This window comes from Chenopodium album, chromosome 3 (genome assembly GCF_948465745.1).
Source record: "Chenopodium album chromosome 3, dcCheAlbu1.1, whole genome shotgun sequence".
Taxonomy (NCBI): Eukaryota; Viridiplantae; Streptophyta; class Magnoliopsida; order Caryophyllales; family Amaranthaceae; genus Chenopodium; species Chenopodium album.
The window spans coordinates 26,859,844-26,874,479 of record NC_137836.1 but is presented as its reverse complement, the minus strand read 5'-3'; the positions used below and the strand labels follow the sequence as shown (position 1 = coordinate 26,874,479).

The window sequence follows — 14,636 nt, the reverse complement described above, 5'->3', positions numbered from 1 at the left end:
CTCAAATCAATAAACAAAAAGTAAAAACTAAGAATTAAGCAAGAAATAAAGATGAGAGAAAGTTAGAAAATGCTCATTGAATAGATGAGAAAAAGTTCCTCAAATGCTTCTTCAACCTACAAAAACTCCATGGAAATCCATGCTTTCTCTCTCTACACTACTCCTAAACTAACCCTAAGAGAGAGAAAAAATAGGCTAAACTAATCTAATCTATCTAAAAAAAAAAATGTTGATTGATAAGTTCTTTTGAAAATAACCCAAAGAGGGTATTTATAATACAAGCTAAAATAATATAAAAGAAATTAAAAAGAAATAAAACTAAACTAAAACAATTAAAATACTAAACTAAAAACCAAAAAAACAAAACTACAATCAAATAAAATAAAAGAAAATGAAAAGAAAAAGGAAAACCCCAAAAAAGTCCTACCAGACCCGTCCAAACCCAAAAATCCCACCAGACCCCTTTCTCCTTCCCTTTCGAAAATTGTTGCTTTCATTTCACCTTTATCAGTCAGCAAAACAATCCTTATAATCACCGTTCATCAACATTATTATCATCTAGCATCACCAAATCGCAGCCTTTGGATTAATTGAAGGAATCGTGGTCGTCCGATATTCATAAAAATCACGTGAAAAGCTCGTGATTAACCCACAATTGCGCGCCCGCACAGAAGTTGCACAGCAAGTCGCGGAAAGCTACTGCCTCAACTCGATTTTGGACTCCAATTGTGTGCGCTTTCTGACAGGGCTGTGCGCCCGCGTTTGAGGCTTGGCTGTGAGTTTGGGTGTTGTGAGTTACGTGGCTATTAGGTGAGTAATTTGGTGGTCATTTTGGTGGTTGTTGTTGATTGGAGGTGGTAATTGTTGTTGCGGGTTGTGGTGGACTGATAGGTGGTGTTGGTGGTTTAATTGGTGTTGCGGGGGTCGAATTAAAGGTGGTACTTGCTGGCGGTTTTGGTGGCGAAATGGGAGGTGTGGCTGGGTTGTGCTTCTGCTGGCAGCGTGGTGGTAATTATATGGTGATTGTTTGGTGTGTGGTAAAGGTGTGGGTGTGAGAAGGAGGAGCAGGGGCTGCTGGTGCGAATTGGGGGAAAAAAGGGGAGTTGTTAGGTGGGTGCGTGGCTGGAGATTGGTGTGATTGGAGGTGGTTTGGTGGTGATTAATGGCGGTTTTGGCGGTGGCTAGTGCTATTGTGGTGGGTTGCTGGGGCTGTTTTGGTTATGGTTTGGTGATGTTGGTTGCGGTTTATGGGAGCAGGGGAGTAGGTTGAGTTGTGGTGTAGGAGTGGTGGAGCAGGTGGTTGTTGATGTGCGGTGGAGGGGGCTAAAAATTGTGGGTATGAGAAGGTGGTTGCTGGTGGTTGTTTGGTGATGTTGGTTGCGGTGCGGCTGGGTGCTGTGGCAGTTGGTGTTGGTGTTGTTGGGGGAAAGCAGTGGTGGAGCTTGGTTCAATTTTGTGCCTCGAACCTCGGACCTTGAACCCGATCGACCACGGACCCGAAAACACCTACAACCAAAAACAACACGAGGGGATTTTTAAACGATAAAATAAAATAAAATAAGATAAGATAAGATAAATAAAGTAAAATAAAAAGCTAAAACTAAATAAATAATAAAATAAAATGAAATAAAATAAAACAAACTAGAAACTAAAAGAAAATAAAATAAATAAAATGAGAGAAGCGGGAAATTATTAACTATAACTACAAAAATAAACTAAAAACTACTAAAATACTCAAAATAAAGATAAAAGACGAGAGTAAGGAAATAAAAGCAATAAAGAACAAAATGGGCTAAATTATTGTAAAATAAGCCGGAAAGCGACTCAATAAACACCCTAAAAGTGACATAAAAGTCACTTATCGTAGACCAGAGTGGATCAAAGCGGGTTTATACCCCAAATGCATAATGTCATCATCTGAGAAACCACTTTCTTCCACAGTCACAACTTTGCTAAATCGTGCAATTGACTGGTGGTGTCCTATGTATGGGATCGACAAGAAAACCGGCAAGTATGTCTTGCAGCCGGATACAAAAGTAGTAGGAGATGCACCTGTAAGCAAACTTTACTACTTATTAATTATATTTTCTTGTAAAGTACATCTTACTTAGAACCGATAACTTTTTGTGTTGTTACAGCTCGAGCATACATCGAAAGTGATTGAAAGCAAGCTCACTGCAAGCATTGAAAAAGATCCGTTCACCTTAGCTTTGGGAAAACCATACCACCCTGGGCGAGTAATTGGTTCTGGCGGGAAACAACTAGGGTGGGAGAAGGTGATGGGTTCATAATACACCAGATCTAGAAAAAGCAGATCAAGTGTTAATTCGCCACATCGTATTGATGAGAAGGAAAAGGAATCAATCAAGGCGGAGATACGCACAGAGCTGCAAGAACAGATGCAAAGTCAATTCAATGCCATTTCGAAGCACATGCACTTGCCGATTTTGCCATTACCCTTGAGTACCCCAGTGGTCTCATGTAGTCACCTAGGAGGCCCCGAGGTTTATCCAGTAGTTGAGAGAGAGGTAATTTCAGTACGAGGACAAATTACGTCATATGAAGTTGGTCAAACAAGGTCTTTTGCATGCTTAATTATTTTACTTTTGCAGGTTCCTAGTCCTATGGATGTAGAGTCAATGAAAGGAGCAAATATGATGCCTGAACCTTTCCCAGATGTTAAGGTAAACTTCTATACCTAATCAACATTGCTTCTATTAGGATTTCGTTTGTTATTTCATAACTTATGTCCTAAGTCCTAATCAAATATGTATGAAGAGACGCCTTGTGAGCTTCTTCACCCCGGGGAGAAAAAGCAAGGACAATTGTAGTTGGTGGGGTATGGTAGTGCACAACCATTTGACAAGGTCCATTTTAAGTCTAATACTAGCACCCATTATATCTCGGTTTGAGGACTTACCACTACCGGTTTCTAGAGAGGAATATGATTTTTTTATGATGCATGATGCGACCGGTAGCTTTGTGCAATGGCCATTTGTTCGGCTGAGGTTGGTAGGAGGGGTAAGTGTACACTACTTGTATGTAACTACTTGTATGTAACTTGATTACCATGTGCTTTGTGCAATGACCATGTTCTTTATGTAACTAGATTACAAAGGAAAATCAGTCCACCAAAAGTAAGAAGGTGGAGAAGCCAAAATCAAAGGAAGAAAGTCCTCCGAACATGGAACAAGGACAAGTGTCGAAGAAAAGTTCGAGAGCATCTTGTACTCCACTGGTAGAAGCCGATGTCCTTAAGTCGCTTTCAAAAGCATGTACTTTTCTTCACAACCGTGTTAGTGAGTTGCCGACGGGTACAATATTCAAGTTAACTTGCCTAAGGCATTGTTCCACTACGATGAGGATGCGATCGCATACATTTCTAGAGAGGATGTGACGGAATTTCTAACCGGTTCCATGCTTAACGTTTCCATCATTCAGACTTTCACGAGGTAAAATAATGCGACTATTTGTAATCATATTGTATTTTTGATATTTTTTTACCAAAACAATGCAAATAGTAATTATTTGCCCCTATTACTTTCTTGAAGGTTACTACAGGAGCTCCAAAGTAGTAAACCCAATGGTGAGGCAATAGTTGTGTTGTTATGCCCCGAGCAGACCTCCGTAACCAAATGCTTACATAACCCTCGTGATGTGGTAGATTACCTTGAACGGGGTACTAGAGAATCAATGCGTGCGGGAAACAAGTTCTTATTAGCCCTCTGCTTTGAGGAGTAAGTTTAAATATGTCACTATTAAGATGTTTGTCAAGTATAGATGTTGACGTATAACAATTGATGGATTGATATTTGCTTTCATATATATGTAGTATTCATTGGAGCCTTATGCTGATTTGTGTTTCCAATAACACAATCTACTACTTTGACTTGGCTCGTATCTGGCCACCAAGGAAGTTGCTAGTGAATAACCTACTGAATAGGTACATACTGCTTCCTATTGTTTTATATCATCACCTAAATCATTGAGGGGTTATGTTTCCTATTTTATGCTAATTTTTCTAAAGTGTAATGAAGAAGCTGAATTATCGTTTGGTTGCAGGTCCTACGTGGAAATATTCGAAGGTAATGCCTTGATTTAGTGATTTGTTAAGTTTAATAAATTTGCCTTCGGTTATGACTATTGATCTAGGGCGAGACTAGGTCGTTGAAAACTAATCTAACCTTGGTAAAATAAAAATTTATAATCTCTTTACACACCCCTATATAAAGCATAGAGTAAGTCGAGGATTGAACCACTAGGAATGGGAAATGAATGCTAAAGTCAAAGCTAAGGTATTTCGAAGGAATAAATTGAGGTGTATGTATTCAAAACAATCAAACAATCAAATGAAATCAAATTTAACAAGCACTAGGGTTAGGATCCGCATGTACTTGGAATGGAAATAACTAATTGGGATTGGAGATGACTAAGTCAAGTGTTGCGAGGGAAAATCAACTAAGCAATCAAGAGAGTAAGGTAGGCTAATCTCCTAGCGGTCAAGCTAGCGCCAACTACGATAGACTCGAACTAGGAAACCTACTCAATCGACAAAAGCAAGCCACAAATCAATTTTCCGTATCAATGCAAGCTTACAATGCATTCTAGTGTAACAATCAAAGTTACCTACTATTCAATTAATCACACACATGCACTTAATCAATCAACCAATTTAATAACAACATCAACTCCATCAATTTCCCCCAATTAGCATCAATCCATCACTCATACATGCTTCACCATTCCCTTAGCAAGAGAACTAGTCACAATCCATTGAAATTAAGATCAAAACTAGGCTAATCAACAATTTCATCATCATCATATCAATAGAATAATTCAATCACAAATTCAATTTAAACTTGAACAATTAACAAAGCAATTGAAATGATAAGCTAAAAGTATTGCATTAAAGTAAAAGAAATCCTTACAAACTTGCTTTAATTCAATGGAGGAAATGCTAGAATTAACAATCTTCAATCATCAATCATCAATCATCAATCAAGAACTTCTCTCTCTATAATCTAGAGTTTGTCTCTCTAAAATTCGAATTTTAATTTCTGAATTAATTCTCTAAAATCTTCCCTTCCTAATAATTCTCCTCTAAAAATAGAAAGAAAATCTATTTAAAGTAAAAATAACTAAGAGAAGTTAGTTAAATCGTCCCCTAATAAACCAATATAGGTGCGGCCAACCATAAGGGAGAGCGCGGCCGCGCATATCTGGGTACGGAACAGGGACCCAGACAGGCACACCCACGCTAGAGGGAGGTGTGGCCGTGCCACCAGGCCGCGCGACCATGCCATAGTCTCGCGCGCCCGCGCCTGGGAGCAGGGCAGCCTTCTTCCCTATTATTCTGATGCTCCTCGTGCGTTCCACTTAATGCTCTTGATAAACACGGGACCTTGCAGTTTCTAAACTCTATGTTTGTGGGTTCAAGACTAGAAATCATGCCCCCACGGCTTGAATGCACAGCTCAAGGACCTTGGGAAGATATCCCAATCAATGCCGAACTTGGGAAAAGGCCTCGGGAAACTTGGATAACAACCTTAAGCTGAAAATTAAAGGAAAACAAGCAAATAAAAAAGAAAATAACGAAATGAACCAAGAAATGCATAAAGAAAGAAATCCAACTAAGAAAATGCAAACTAAAAGAAATAAAGCGTAAAATCAAGGAAAAGCTAAGTAAAAGAGCTATAGAATAACATGAAATTCATCCTAAAAAGAACCAAATGAGTGCCACAATTGACACTCATCAAATTCCCCCAAGCTAAATTTTTGCTCGTTCTCGAGCACAATAAAGCAAGAAAGAATAAGGATGAAAAACTTATTCAAAAAGAAAAAGAAAGATATAAAACGGGAATATACACTAAGACTCACTATCGTAGGAATCATGGTTGTTTCTAGCTACAACAAGCCCTTTAAACCCCAAAGTCGCCTATGAGGACGAATGAGGTCTCGTAAAGGTTTCCTAAGAGCTTAACCTATAACTCTCCACCAACATACATGAGGCAAACCACAAGAAGGAAAGTAAAAGAAAGAAAAAACAAAATTGAAACCTTTATGAATTGGACTTTACAAAATGACCACATTTTAAATGAATAAACATCTTTCTTAAGCAATAGGGGTATGCACGTTTCAAGATATTCAAAATTGATTGAAACAAAGAGTATGCTAAGCATAGAGAACTAGTTATCACAATTCACCTTCATCCCATTCGATCTTACCGCGTTCTCCCTATAGTCTCAAATCTCCCTATAATGAGCATCTCAATAGCTCCTCGAAGGAGCCGGGAAAGAAACAACTTTGGGCTACACGACGTCTTGACTATGCATCCCCTCTCTTTAGGCGTTAACTCATAATGCCCTCCCTCGAAGTTTGACTCAACCTCCAGGTCAAAAGGTCTTTCCCATGGTTGAAACGCATGGGCACAAAGGGTTAGGGGTAGGCTAAAATTGTAAAATTTTGTGGTATTCCTAATAGTGAAGCAAAGAACGGGCCCTTTCTTGGAATCACAATAAAGTAGTCACCAAACAAAAACAAACTAACTCCCTCAATGCTTGAAAAAAGGAAAAGAATCACTGTAGACACCTAAAAATGTCTCCCCAAAACAAAACCCGATGATGAACAACCTTTCACCGCCACTATTGGTCGGGTTCAGTATTTAATCCCTAGAGTGCTTAAAAAATCGTATTTGATTAAATTTGTATTAGTCTTGATGTTTGGTAAAAGCATAGTTTTAATTTCAGCCCAAACTTATTATTTAATTTTAGCCCAAACCCTTTTTAGTTTATTGTTTTATTATTTTGGCCCAAACCTTTTATTTATTTTATTTACTTATTTTCTTTTTTTAGCCCAAATAATAATATTAATCAGAAATGGCTCGAAATTATCATTCGACACTTAAAATGCTGAACGAAATTAGGGTTAAAAATGAATTTAGACGGAAAAACGGACCACAGACGGTGGGAATCCCCGTGACACTAGACACCTACCGTGACACGGGGGTTTCCGTGTCCTTTCCGCGTAAACCCTCAACGAGTTTTCTTTCCCGTTCAATATATATTTCCCGCGTCACACAAAAGTACACCGTGTCACGGGAATGTTTCCCGTCTGACGGTGGGATTTTCCGTGTCACGGTACACTTTACCATGTCACGGTATACTTTTTTAGGGTTTTTATCATTTTAGGGTTCCGTGTGTTCCCTGAGCACATTTTTTCAATAAATACCCCCTCATTTCTGATGTACGGGGCACCAATAATCATTCTCTCTCACCTTACACCAAAAATCATTCTCTTCTCCCTCTTTAACCTAATTTCTAGCCTCCTTATTCTTCCATAATAATTCCCCTAAGCACTCCAAGGAGTCTATACTTAACCCGAGGTTCCGTACTTAAACAAAGGCGTGAAAGGTACAAATAACTGAGGGTTTGGACCAAATCAAATCTACTTTTTATTTAATTTAATTTTCATTTACTTTATATTTTTTTTAATTGAAGTTACTAACAGTTTATTCATGATGTAGCAATTTAAAGGAACATGCTGAATGTAAGTAATTAATTAAATTAATTACTCTTATTTTATTTTATATTGCTAATATCATGGTTGGGTTATTTTATATTTGATTTGACTAACACTATTATTGTTATATTGCTTCCAATATTGTTGTTATTCTATTATTATTTTGATCACCATATCGCATGTTTAAAGGGAATATGTAATTGAAAGTAACGCCTAATAAGATAATTTGGACAACCGGTTTAGGTTCCTTTTTAATCTTATTGTTTAATCAAGTGATCACGATATTTTAGAATTATGTGTTGCATTAGTATTCAACCAATTTAGCTTAATAATAGTTTGGAACAAATTGAATCTTTGTTTGTATGCCTTTGAGATCGCAGGAATCACTTTTCACTATAAGAATCGAGTAGAGGCCAATACGGGCGAATGTGACTCCATGACTCACTTCGTACCATCATCCCCGATCCTCCTTTCGTGGTTCCGAACCATATGGAGTTAGTAATCTCATGGATTATGAATGGGGTGTAACATTCACGGGTCAATCGTTGTTGCCTTTGTTGTCCCTTGTTCGTGGTTGCCTTTTTATGATCCTTGAACGGTTTACAAGTTCCTTAAAAACTTGTTGGCGGCTCCCTACTTTCCTTGTCCCTAATCGTATAATGTCAATTCCCACTTCCTATGAGTACCAAGCATATTCACACATACTTTTTACGTAGGCGCACTTCGAGCGACGCCCACAATTTAACGACTCCACTAGGGAGGATTCTTGATTATTTATCAATTTGAGTGATCGGTATTTAATTAAGATGAGTGGATGAGACTTGAAAGATTCTTGAAAAAATATTCCTGTGATTAATTTGGCATTTTTGCATATTCATAGACGTTTTAACGTCGCATATAGGTCTGTCCCGTAGGAAAAATTGAATAACTTGATTGCGTACGAAGGAAAACAAGGCACCAGTCAGATTTTCCGACTGCCGTGCCACGGCAAAATTCGTCGTGTCACGGTACAGTGCACCGTCTGACGATGTGCATTACTGTGGCACGGGATTTTTGCCGTGTCACGACAGTCCTAAAATCAGTCCGGTGGCTTATTTTCTCTTATCACAGTCAACTTTCTTCGATTTTTCTGAAAAAACGTATGTGTTCTACATACGTCTTAGCCCCGGGGGATTTAAACTCTATCAACCCAAAAACGCTCATGGCAATAAGGGTTCATCCGAGTTATTAAATCCACCCAAACCATGGAGTCGAGTTCGATTTCATCACGAACTCGCGGTGCCGCCCATTGGCATACACCCTCAAGGGAGGCTGCCTTGCTAACGCGTCCAAACTCTTAACCATGATACCCTATTGACACCAAATAAACTTGACCATAGTCGAACATAGAACTTGACCTTAGGTTGCGAACTATTCTTTGCATCATTGTGCCTACGTGTTTTATGTTTGGTCGTTTTGATCCTAACCTTAACGATCTTTCTTTGTCTATGGTGGATTAGTTTATGACTAACGATTGCTAATGGACCGTACTCACTTAGTAATTAGCTAAAATAAAAAAAATAAAAAAAGGGAAGGGTTGCCGCGACACGGGACTGTCCACCGTGTCATGGCACAGTCCACCGTGGCGCGGTGGACTTGCAGTAAAAAAAAAAAAAAAAAAAAAAAGTCTGCCGCGCCTTGAGAAACTCTACAGTGTCACGGCAAATTTTCACCGGGACACATTGGATTTCCAAATAAAAAATAAAAAATTATTCCTCGTGCCACGTCAGCATCCACCGTGGCACGGGAATGTTTACCGCGCCACGGGAAACTCCACCGTGTCACGGCATAATCCACCGTGGCGCGGTGGACCTGCAGCAAAAAAAAAAAAAAAAAAAAAAGAAGTCTGCCGCACCACGGGAAACTCTACCGTGTTACGGCAATTTCCACCGTGGCACGGTGGATTTCCCAAATAACAAAAAAAAAAAACCATCGCGTCACGGCAGCTTGTCACGTGACACGGTACAATTTTCCGTGTCACGGTGCCCTTGAAATAAATCCAGTCAGCTTTTTTTAAGTCTTCCGTGTTAATTTGGTCCTCGCGTCAGTCATTTTGATTATTGTTCACATATCTAGCCATACGATCATACCACGAGTTTATAACATCACTTAGTCGCTCACCAGTCAAGTATAGTCCACACACTTATGTACCGACTCGAGTCGTGCATCAGGTCGTTTATGATCGTATATTAGTTTCATGCACCCTTTTTTCGTCATAATAAAAAAATGAGTGGAGTTTTCTCACCTGTTTTCAAATGTCTATTTTTTTCCTTCCTTTCCTATCTTGAGCAATGAGTCAAACAATTAAGTGAATTATTTTATTTCACAGTACTTGGTCAAGGAACAGGGATAGATTAATACTGTTCGAGTCATTACCGCAACAATCTCTCAGATCTAATAGGCGTTCAAAGAGAACTTTGCCATCTCCATTACTCATCACCTTTCAATGGCCACTAAAGAAGATATTGAGAACATCAACAAATCCATCGAGGCACTGTTTGCCATGATGCAAACCCTTACCACTAAGGTCACTACCATGGAACAAAACAAGGTCACTGTTTCCACCCTTGACAAACTGAAGGAACAAATGAGTAAGATTTCTGAGGATTTCACTTATGTGGAACGGCCTCCCTTTCCTTTGGATGTGAAGGACAGACTCCCTGAAAAGTTCTCCACTGCTGATATTCCAAAGTTCAAGCCTACTAACAATCCAATATTCCATTTGAAGGCGTTCTCTGCAACCATGGCTCTTAAGGGATTGGACGTAACACTCTTCCCTACGGTGTTCCCTCTCTCCTTAAACATGCTTGCCAACAATGGTTTTATTCCTTATATGCCAAGCATACTGCGACTTGGCAAGATGTCACCGACAGTTTCATGAATCATTACAAGTGTAACATTCAAACTAAAACTTCTGAACGTGAACTCTCCATTCTCAAACAGAAAGAGAATGAAGGCTTCACCGCTTACCTGAACAGGTGGAGGGAAACACTTCACTATTGGTAGATCCCCCCAAAGAAAGAGAGATGGTTCGCCTCTTTATTCAAAATCTGACTCATAAATAAAGGGAACATCTCAAATTTCTTCCACTGAACACTTTCGAAGCTGTATACGACATCGGCATCAATATCGAGGATGACCTAATAAAGACCGCTGGTAGTAACAATAATAACACTTGGAAAAACAAGAAGAACGACCATCCTTCTTCTTCGTCTTCTAAGCAGGAAAATACTACCAACAATATAAGCCAAGTTGATCTCAATGAAGTGTTAGCTCTTGATACTCCATTGCCCAAGAAGAAAAGAACTTACACTCCTTTAGGAATGACTTATGATGCGGCCTTTGATCGCCTTTACAATCAAGGCTTGATCACACCTATTGGGCCATTTCCAGAGCCAAAACCTGAAGAAAGGAGCGCCAAATGGAATCCTAATGCCCATTGAAAGTACCATCAAGGAAGGGGCCACACTACGGAGCAATGTTGGAATTTGAAGGACGTTATTCAAGACTTGGTGGATGCAAACAAACTTCCTGTCCTTCCAGGCGGCAAGAAGTAATGAACACAAGGCGCACAGCAGATCCTTCATGCAAGATTTCATGATTTCTTTCTTTATTATTCATCTCCATTCCCCCATTCATGTCAAGCATAGGTTTTCCATTCTGAATTTTTATATGTTTCATGTGTTTCGTTCACCTTTTCCATTAATAAAATGAGCAAATCTCCTTTGCATCTCGATCATAGAATTTTTCATTCATTCATTCTTTCTCAAAAAAAAATAATAATAAAAAAAATCAATTACCGAACTAAACCCAAGGTACACCAATGACTTGAGGCACCTTTGCAACCCTGTCATTCCCTGTTAACCGTTCAATCACATTCCATTTCTTCATTAACCATTTTGAGCCACGTCTAACGTTTGGCCTTCATTTATTCAACCCACATTCACTTAACCCTGGGATTGGGAGATGTGTAATTTTATAACATTAAAAAAGCAAGTAAAAAAAAAACAGAGCAGCAAAGCAACAATAAAACAATGTCTAAATGCAAGTGTTCCAATGTCTTTGATATGAACATGTCTCAAATTGCGTCTTTCATCGAGTGCTTGGTACCGTGCCTGAGAATCATGAATGCTAAGTGAGTGATGGACCGCATGATCTGAGATTGCCTACATTGATTCAAAAGAATGAAAAAAAAAAGGAAAATTTTTTGAAAATAAACTTGCAAAATTCAAAATTTTCAAATTCAAAATTACACGTCTTGGGGATTCTCTCGGGTCTTGAGCCTTTTATTCCTTTCTTCCTTAAACCATCAACTTAACCACATTACAACCCTTGAAAGACCTCTTTAAGGTGTACATACACTTGTGCAAAGTTCGGTTAGAGCTACGTTCGGCCTGATTCCTAACGGATACGTAGGCAACCTCACATTGAGGTGCGGCCACATTCACATTCATATCTGTGCATGATCGAGTCAAAGAATATCCAATGCTTATCTCTATATCCCTACCCATTTAGAGCTAGACTTGGGGGCTTGAACCCACATCACATTAGCTTACCTAGCCTAAAGAGTCATCATCTTTGACTCTTCTCACATCTCTTTCCCTTGCTGCCAGCCTTAGCATCACATTCACACACTTCACTTACACATACATATCCATATCAATCATCCTTCCCTTTAAGAGCCCTTTATCATGAAATCTTGTTTCAACACTGTGCATGTTTCAACATATTTAAAGACAACATTCATTAGAAGAAACATTGTATACATGCTTAGCTTCCTGACCTGAGCAATATTCATTGTTTTATGCATCGCATAATGTGTTGAGAAACATTTATATATCAATGATTTTTAATCATACAAAACATATCGTTCTAATTTCCTTGACCTAAGTAACGTTCATAATCACTTCATCTATATACGTGCTTAGCTTCCAGACCTAAGTGACGTTCAAGATCGCTTCTTTACACCATATATGATGCTTAGCTCCATGACTTAAGTTCATTCATCTATCGTGTCACATGATGTAATTGCCCTTAGCCTCCTGGCTTAAGAACATGCATCATGCATACATTATTTTTAGGACAAGCAACTCAATCCATACAATTCATTTCGTCTTGCTCAAGGAGGAAGTTCAAAACTTCTTCCCTTTTTCATTATTTTATTTTGGGGAAGTTCAAAAACTTTTTCAAATTTTTTATCGAGGGAAGTTCGAAAATAAAATTTCATTTTTCATGTCTTTCTTTTTCGGGAGAAAGTCGGTACCCTTCACTCATGACAAAAATTGACGGAAAATTTTTGCTTTTGCATCTTCGTTTGCTTATGTCCGCACACACACACTCAAACTATACACACACAATCACAAGTCATACTCATGTCATGTCATGTCATGTCGTGTCAAGTCAAACTTGGTCAAGTTAGTTGGTCAAGTCAATCATAGTCTATACGAGTCCCCTGGTAAATTTTATTTTGCAGGTCTCAATTATAGCCCACGTCCGAGGACAAGCGGACCATCTACAGCCCACGTCCGGGGACAAGCGGACCATTTACAGCCCACGTCCAGGGACAAGCGGACCATCTACAACCCACGTTCGCGCCAAGCGAACCAACTACATCCCACGTCCAAGGACAAGCGGACTGTTTACATCCTACGCGTCCGGGGACAAGCGGACCATTTACAGCCCACGTCCGGGGACAAGCGGACCATCTACATCCCACGTCCGGGGACAAGCGGACCATCTACAACCCACGTTCGGGGACAAGCGAACCATTAACGGCCCACATTCGGGGACAAGCAAACCAACTATAGCCCACGTTTGGGGACAATCGAACCACCATCATTTCACGGCGCAAGGTTCTCGATACACAAAGACTTGCAATCTCATCATCTGTCGACTTTCCTCAAGCATGGAAAGTGTTATTAGTGGATTTTTCTTCAAGCATAGAAAACCGCCAAATTCCTTTATCGGCTTTCCTCAAGCATGGAAAGCGTTATCGGTGGATTTTTCTTCAAGCATAGAAAACCGCCAAATTCCTTTGTCGGCTTTCCTCAAGCATGGAAAGCGTTATCGGTGGATTTTTCTTGAAGCATAGAAAACCGCTAAATTCCTTTGTCGGCTTTCCTCAAGCATGGAAAACATCATCGGTGGATTTCTTCAAGCATAGAATGACACCAAATTCATATGTCGACTTTCCTCGAGCATGGAAAGTATCATCCGGTAGGTTTCTTCAGGCTTAGAAAACTACCAAACTCCTCAGTCGGCTTTCCTCAGGCATGGAAAGCGTTTCAACAAACGTCATCTGGTGGATGCCTTCAAGCATAGGAAGCTGCCAAACTTATTTGTCACCGATACACTGGTGCCAGATACGTATTCTATCCTTTTACTCTTTTATCTATGGAATTAACATTTTTCTGCAGGTATCGGCGTATACATAATGATTTAGGATCGTAGAACGTCTTAAATCATTCTCCGTCCCTATCGACTACTTTGACTATCGTTTTTGAAACTGGCGTTTCTACAAACTCAGTCAAAGTGGGGGCTTCTGTAGACACCTAAAAATGTCTCCCCAAAACCAAACCCGATGATGAACAACCTTTCACCGCTATTATTGGTCGGGTTCAGTATTTAATCCCGAGAGTGCTTAAAAAATCGTATTTGATTAAATTCGTATTAGTCTTGATGTTTGGTAAAGGCATAGTTTTAGTTTCAGCCCAAACTTATTATTTAATTTTAGCCCAAACCCTTTTTAGTGTATTGTTTTATTATTCTGGCCCAAACCTTTTATTTATTTTATTTACTTATTTTCTTTTTTTAGCCCAAATAATAATAATAAATCAGAAATGGCCCGAAATTATCAATCGACACTTAAAATGCTGAACGAAATTAGGGTTAAAAATAAATTTAGACGGAAAAACGGACCACAGACTCCCGCGTCACGGGAGTTATCCACCGTGTCACGGGAACCTGTCGCGTCAGACGGTGGGAATCTCCGTGACACGAGACACCTGCCGTGACACGGGGGTTTCCGTGTCCTTTTCGCGTAAACCGTTAACGCGTTTTCTTTCCCGTTTAGTATATAT

General features: G+C 39.4%; 1 long non-coding RNA gene across 1 annotated transcript; it reads left to right on the top strand.

Moving 5' to 3' along the window:
• Window positions 1-2,769: 2,769 nt before the first annotated feature.
• Window positions 2,770-3,885, top strand: LOC145623912 (uncharacterized). The gene is made up of 4 exons (XR_014110301.1): window positions 2,770-3,021; window positions 3,110-3,452; window positions 3,552-3,586; window positions 3,665-3,885. It is a non-coding gene; the product is annotated as an uncharacterized LOC145623912 (long non-coding RNA).
• The last annotated feature ends 10,751 nt before the right edge of the window (window positions 3,886-14,636 follow it).